Below are 7,825 nucleotides of genomic sequence, written 5' to 3' on the forward strand. Positions count from 1 at the left end.
AAATAACTCCTCGACATTTTTAACCGCAAGGGCCAGCTGAGCACTATTTTCAACCATCCCAAGAAGAAACGGCAAAGGAAAATAACTCCTCCATACACCATTTTCCGTCAGCCGAGCAGTATTTCTAACTTCAAGGTCATAATGAATACCCAACCCACCTTCATGTTGGGACGGCAAACCACAATTCATTTAGCCACTCGATATTGTTTTCTCACTATCTACATTTAGTCGGTAGGATCGGCTTTCTATAAGAGGGGTTGCATCGTTGAGATGTGGTCCGATTCAGATCACGTACGATGAAATTTTGTACCCACAAAATGACCACATCGCACGAGAGAGCCATCCCACATGTCAAATTATTATTCCCAGCATTACGTACAGCCCCTCTGACTGACTTTGCAGTCCTTCTGTTAACCCCTGAACGTGCTCAGTGGGTGCCGAGGAATCTCCGCAGCAACTCTTGCAAGCCTCCGGGCTTAGCAAAAGGGTTACAACCTAGGTTGCAATGTTTCAGTTGATCATAGAGCTTGCCCGGTCGGAGTTAGCCTGGAACCTCCATGGCACCCCGAAGCCTCCGGGATGCACATAATCTGGGCATAAACAGTTTGAGTTTTGGGAACCTATTTAAAGCCCTCTTCTCCCCCCTCAGAAGGTGACATGTGGAATATTTTGCTTTCATAGTTGTGTTTTCATGTGAGGTAAAATCTTCTTATCTTATAGACCCAAAACAGTGATCCGCTGCTTCTAATTATCTTAACATGCATGTTTCTATCATTAGTTGTGGGCAGTTATTCCCAAAGGTGTAGCGATAAATTTTGTAGGAGACTGGACCGGCTATTTTTCTGAGCGGGCCACGAGCCAGGCCGAAAGCCCGCTTGTGTCGTCCACCCTGGACAATGATTCTTCAACGTCTGCAGTAGAATGATGAGGCGCAGCAACTCTTGTCTCAAAAAAAAAAAAGAAAAAAAAAGCGCAGCAACTCTTTATCTTCTCTCGTGGTGGATGTCTACTTCTCAGTGAAATTCGGCATGTCTCCACTTTCAAAAGTCAAGCAAAGCTGCGAATTGAAAGGGCGAGTAGAGCGTGTCTTCGTCCATGCCAGCTGCCAGCAACAACCATCCAAAAGCCAAGTTGTGGGTGCGTTCAATCAAGAGGGTGACAAATCCTTTATATAGAGAGAAACGAAGCAGCAGGGTTACAACACAACAAAAAGAAAGAGAAAGAGAAAGAGAAAGAGAGTGGTGTGTACAGCAGCCTTCATTTTACTTACCATGGCTTGGAGGTGCCACATGAACATGGTTCTTCTGCTCGTTATACTGGAGATCGTTCTGCTCATTACGATGCCATCTGGAGGGCTGGCAGGTCCGAGTGCGATACAGATAAACGGTACATGCTCTGGCTTTTCAATCATGCAGATCCGACCGCAGATTTATTAAAAAAAATAGCTAGTATCAGTTAACTCACTAGACAAATGTTCGTCTCTTACATGGAGACACAGAATTTTGATCGTTAAAACAGTTTAGGTTTAAACTGTAATAAATAAACCACCGAATTTGCAAATGCTTACGTAGGGATATATTTTCATCCTTAATCTACCATACCATTGTGTTCTAGATATATATTTTATTTATATCGAAGTTGGCAAAAAATTAAAAAGGGTTTGCCAATTATATTGATACATCAATAAAAGTATCTGCAAAAAGAAAGATATATCAATAAAAGTAATAGTAGTTACAATTACAAGTTCGCTTCCTCATGAATTATTAAAATGTTAGTCATATTGATTGGAGGATTAAACGGCTGTTAAGCTCGTGGTGCTCCCAACAAAGATGATTCTTGACGAAAATCTCCCCTGCTAGCTTTTGGTAAACCCACAAGCAATATGTAAAATATATGGCTAGTCAGATGAAAAATTGGCAATGAGAAATAATTAAAGACTAATTATAGCTTCCCTCTATCTTGAATCATTGTTTAGTTTGTTTTCGAAATGCTTGCTCTACTTGAAGCAGTAGTTAGAATTTGGTTCGTCATGGCTATAGTAATGTGGTACGTACAATATGCTTCCAGAATTGTCAATGGAAAATTTTCATCTCATAAATTGTTCTTGCAGCCGGTAGAAACCCCAACTGCCCCGCTTGCGTCAGACGTCCTTGTCATTGTTGAAAGTATATGGGGTTTTGGCCCATTTAATTTTTCATTCCTCAAAAGTCAAATATATGCATTAATGGATGCCTGGCATCGATCAGCACATTGTAGTATCACATGTAGAGTGGAGGAGAAATGAGACCAACATATAAGGGATTCTCTAGCTCTCTCACTCATTAGAGCATGATAAGAGGACTAGTACATGCACGCCTTCTATACCGTCACACCGGACCCCTCGCCTATGTCTTCGATTCCTGGCGACTTATTCCTCCCTGTAATAAGAATGCTCCTTGATGCAGTGGTAATTTGTTAGTAATCCAGGAGCATGTGCATCATCGTTTTCCAATTTGGACCCATTATGTCGTTATTATATTTTTGTGTTGTACAAAGACTACTTGACTGGCAACTTGATACATCATTTTGTTGTGCATGAAAGGTTTCCATGCAGCAACCAATGATCTCAAATGTGTGACAAGGCTTCTTGTATATATGGGAAATGTAAAAGAGGTTCCAATTACCACACGGTGAGTGTGGTAATCAACCCTAGACCAATGATACTCAACAATAAAAGAGGTTGAGATTCGCTAAATTCTCGAAACAGGCTCTTGCACTACCTTATAGATAAAGCACAAATCAAGGACAGAGTAAAATGATATAAGATAGCGAGGAAGCCCTCTTACAAAGTACACCCCAAGATAACTGCACAACATAAGCACACGCAACTATGTCACCGAAAGATAACACTCGAAGGCATGAATAAAACACCATGACATGACCTGGGACGACACCTAACCTCCAAACTCCCTCAGGAGGAGGAACGATGTAAAGCGTCACCGCTGCCAAGTTTGAAATAAACAATTGTCTTCTCCCAGAATATAGCACGGAGAGGAGAACCACAATGACGTACGTCCTCAATAGGAAATAGAAAAGCGAAACCCACATGCATCGCTGCCGTCAGCGCCAAAGCACAGAGATTTTGCTCGAAAGAACACCCGTAACACCACGAAGCACCCATGACCACCACGACGAGCAGAAGCCCTCTACATCCACATCTGCTCATCACAACTGCCAACGGTAGATAACTAGTTCGAGCCACCCGCCGCCACACCCCTCACCACCTAGATGACCAGTAGGCATGCCCGCTGCCATGGATGCCGCCAGAGAGACAACCCATGCGGACTGTCATTCGAGGCCACCAACCCGGCATCCATGTCCTGGGACACAACCATCAGTCCACATTTTAATACATCCACTATGGCAAGAAGAGCAAAAGGCATCTCCATCCACTCCTAGTACAGCGTCATCCGTCAGGTCTGGCTCAACGCCTCCACGGAAGGAAGCATCCTTGCCTCCATCCCCAACTATCTAGTTCTCGTGTACGGGGGCGACAAAACCTAGTGCCTACCGAACACCGACATCGAGCAAGCCTAGGCTAGATCGTACGACTCCACACATGTGGCCGCCAGCGTCAATGTAACCGACGGCACATCTATGTCAAGGGATCCCGACTTGGACTAATGCCAAAACGAAGCAGTATGCAAGGAGATCACAAGGCGATGGCTTGCACCCATGCACACTAAGTCCGCCCTCTATACCCGCATGCCATTGGATGTCGTCCACCAGAACAGACCACATTACGCCACCCATTGAACCTAGCCCACACCAGGGCATGCACAAATGCCATTGAAGCGGATCACATCACCGCTGAACCAAGCAGTCACACAACCCCATCACTTCCAAGGATACCCAGAGCAATGCCACCCCGTAGGATCCACGCCGATGATATGCACCATCATAAGCCACCGGGTGGCACCGGATGGCTGATCTGGGTGCAAATCAATGCTGCACGAACAACCACACTCTTAGGCCCAACAATGTGTCGCCATCATGAACCTAGCCTGTATGGTGGCACAACCAATCATGCAAAGTCCATGGCCACCGCTCGCTGGCCCTATTACTGGTTGTTGAACCGAGCGTGCAGCCGCTAACGATACATGATATCGGGTGGCCAATTAACAGGGAAGGCCCACACTGGGCCGGACTCGGGGCCCAGATGCCTGACAACGATGGCCCACGGGGCCATCCTTAAGATATAGCGTGATCTCGTTGTACAAGCCAAGATGCCCTTGCGGGAAGGTCCGTTAGGAACCCTGTAAACCCTAGCTCTCATCCCCTTACAAGGCCATTCTAGGGGTAGTTCGAGGCATCTGTTCAATTATACATAGACTTAGCTAGTATTCATCATCCTTCACTCGTAACACCCTCGCACGAGGTGCTCCCACATCAATCTAACACAAAGCACGACTGAGGGCGCGAACCTGGCTAAAACCCCTTTGTGAACTCTCACATGTTACTTCCGGCGATGCTTTCCACCCTACCGAGGGCACTTGCATTTTCTGCACCTTTAGTTGGCGTGCCAATCAGGGGCTGTGTCAAATGCAAGCTTATCCCAGATTGGATATCTTATCATGCCAGGTGACTTCATGCCAGACCAAACTTTCTTCTTCGGCTCCTTCAAGTTCGTCGCCGATGGGAGTGGGCCGCTCTATGGTGGCACGCCACCCTATCCTATCAGCACTATGCACTTAGGAAACCTTGAATTCCACTTCAACCAACATGGGGACACTATGTTCCTCTGTGTCCCTCCATCTCCCTTGACACGGGAGGCAACGCCGACCCTAGACAACCCCAAAGTGGTTGGATCTTCGTCAACCCACCAGCCCGCCTGATTGCAAGGAGTGCATATGATCCTCATCAACACAAAATCTTGAACGACGTGCAGTGTATGCAACTACATAGGCTCGCATGAAATACCTAGAGTGGTCTAACTCCCCCATCACCTTTGAACGCGTCAATCACCTGGCCTGCATCCCACATCTAGGGAAATTGTCATTGGTGCTTGGACTGATCATTGGCAAGTTCTGCCTCCCGCGAGCCCTTATGGAGGCTGACAGCGGGGTCAACATCATCTTCCCCAACATCATATCAAAGATGGAATCTCCAGATCCCTCTCGAGCTCCATGCCCACCGCCACCGGATTTCGCGGGTTTGTGCTAGGCACGAAGGTGCAACCCCTAGGACTAATCTACCTGGAAGTGATCTTGGGATACGAGGATAACTTCCGCTCAGAGACATTGTGGTTTGAGGTTACGTCATTCCGCACGGGCTACATCGCTATCCTCGGCAGACCGCCTTATTTCAGGTTCATGCTGCTACCCTCATAAGTGTATCTACACCTGTAGATGCCAAGACCAAATGGCATCATTACCGTGCATGGTAGTGCCGAGAGGGCACTCGAAGTGAAGGTCAACAACATAGAGCTCACAGAGACCACACTAGACTCCGCGAAACTCAAGGAGATCAAGAGGTCCTTCGACCCATCCATCACAACTCTGTCCTGCAAGACCAAGTCCGAACAGGCTTTCCAACTGGTCAAAGAGACAAAGAAATTCCAAGTGACGCCAGGAGACCCGACAAACACGACGATCAGCATAGGAGACCTATGCTGGGAAGAGGAGGTCGTCCTCCTACAGTTCCTTTGGACCAATTGGGACACATTCGCTTGGAAGCCCGCTAACATACCCGGTGTTTCTACACTCATTGCTGAGCACAACCTAGGCATTCAATAGACCAAGAGGCGGGTGTTAGGGATGACACCGTTGACTATTCAGTTTTGGTGTTCGTTCTTTGAATGGGTTGACGAAGTGGATTCGCTACGTCAAGAGGTTGATGACGGTCAACCTATAAGTTGATGATGACTCATTTCAGTGGAACTTAACAATCTCTTGTGGTTACATCGTTAAATTGATTAACACGAGTCAACCTATCAGTTTATGGTGACCCATTTCAGTGGAAGTTAAGAATGTCTGATGGTTCTATCGTTAGATCGATTAACACATGTCCGTCCTTTTGAAATAAATAAATTCGGAAATTAAAACTTCACTTGAAAATAAAGATCTTTATGAAGCTCTTACACAAAGGTGTAATTTTATCCAAAGACAGCTGAGCCAAACGTCCATGACATGGAAGCACAAAATGTTGTCATTGTAACTGGCAGGAAAGTATTCATCATTTGTTTCAAGCGTGTCCGTTGCAGCATTGGTGTAACAAACGACACATGTACCTTTGAATCACCACCTTATATTAACTAGCAAGGCGAATATGATGGGTAACTAGTTTGAGAGAGATTCCTCCTCCCTCAAGGCACAAATATGTGCCGGTAGTACTCACATATCGGCTGTAATACCATCTTATATTATGAGACATAGGGAGTATGTGACTAAGTGATGATATGGTCAGTGCCTAGTTGTTTCGAGCTCTACTTTGTGCTCTTTTAATTGCTTGTTAGTTTGTTCGAGATGAACTTAATTAATGTTTTACTCTGACCTTAATAAATATATGGCTGTGTGCATGTACTGGCAACTTACTAGGCATGGATGCAGGGGCGGACTTAGAAAGAAATTGAGCCGGTGTCCTCACATAAATAATATACATCATTTGCTTCAATATAGAGGTGTCACACACTACACATACATGAATATCAAATACATAATTTTTTACCCGGTGTCCAGTGATCCTGGTAGCTCTACCTGGGTACGCCCCTGCATGGATGGAGACACGCTCTACTACTTGACTGGAAGTGGACAAGTCGATGACTATTGGCAATGGCATAGACGTAGACACGCTCGAGATGACTGAGGCATTGTTTGGTACTAGTGTATTTTAGGGAATTTGCAGGGATTATCCCGGTCAAACCCCTCAATCCCCACATATCCCATAACACCATTTGGTTCTAGTGTATTTGACATGTTTCATCCCCACATTTCCCCTCAAATCCCCAAATTATAGTGTATTTTTCTCAATACCCAATACACTACCCCTACCTAGTGTATTGGGAATAAATGGGGATTTAAAGGGATTGGGTGAAGGTTGGGGTTTCACCCAATCCCTTGGGGGATTATCCTCACCAATCCCCTCAAAAACCCTAGTACCAAACAAGGCCTGAGAGTGGAGACAAGACGACTACTCCCTCCGTCCATAAATAAGTGTATATGTAGATTTATACTTAGTTAAACTTTTTAAAATTTGACCAACTTTATAAAAAAAATAGTAGCAACATATATGACATGAAAATGATATATTTGGAAACTTCATGTAAAGATAAATCTATTGATACTAATTTGATATCATAAATGCTAGCACCTTTTTCAATAAAGCTAGTCAAAATTTAACTAGTTTAATTGACAGAAAAGAAAAAACTACACTTATTACGGGACGGAGGAAGTACCCAGCAGGCGGCCAACTTTGAAGACTCGCTTGCATATGGTATCGTCTTGCCGACAACAAAGGTGGAAGAATCCAGAGGCATGCACAGTCGCTCAAGTCAAGCATAGTGTGCGTCTCAACGCGGTCTAATTAATAGCAGTGGACTCAAGTGGCGCGCGCACTCGATTCCGGGAGATTACGATCTAAAAATGCGGTGAAGACTTTGACCAAGGCTCCATGCATGACAGACGCCCACTTTCCTGCACAAGAAAACGAGTGGATGAAAGAGAACGCACAGGTTCAACAATGGTGGATGAAAGAGATTTCAAAGTATCTCAACTTGAAAGGCCGCCATTAATTAGTTCGCTCTCCACTCTATTAAAGCAGCCCGTGAGTATCAAAGGCAGCAGGACAG

General features: G+C 45.2%; 1 long non-coding RNA gene across 1 annotated transcript; it reads left to right on the forward strand.

Annotated features, from left to right (window-relative positions):
• Positions 1-1,207: 1,207 nt before the first annotated feature.
• LOC123429039 lies at positions 1,208-2,665 on the forward strand. Its single transcript, XR_006622611.1, has 2 exons — positions 1,208-1,386; positions 2,111-2,665. It is a non-coding gene; the product is annotated as an uncharacterized LOC123429039 (long non-coding RNA).
• The last annotated feature ends 5,160 nt before the right edge of the window (positions 2,666-7,825 follow it).

The sequence above is a fragment of the Hordeum vulgare genome, chromosome 2H, assembly GCF_904849725.1.
Source record: "Hordeum vulgare subsp. vulgare chromosome 2H, MorexV3_pseudomolecules_assembly, whole genome shotgun sequence".
Lineage (NCBI taxonomy): Eukaryota > Viridiplantae > Streptophyta > Magnoliopsida > Poales > Poaceae > Hordeum > Hordeum vulgare.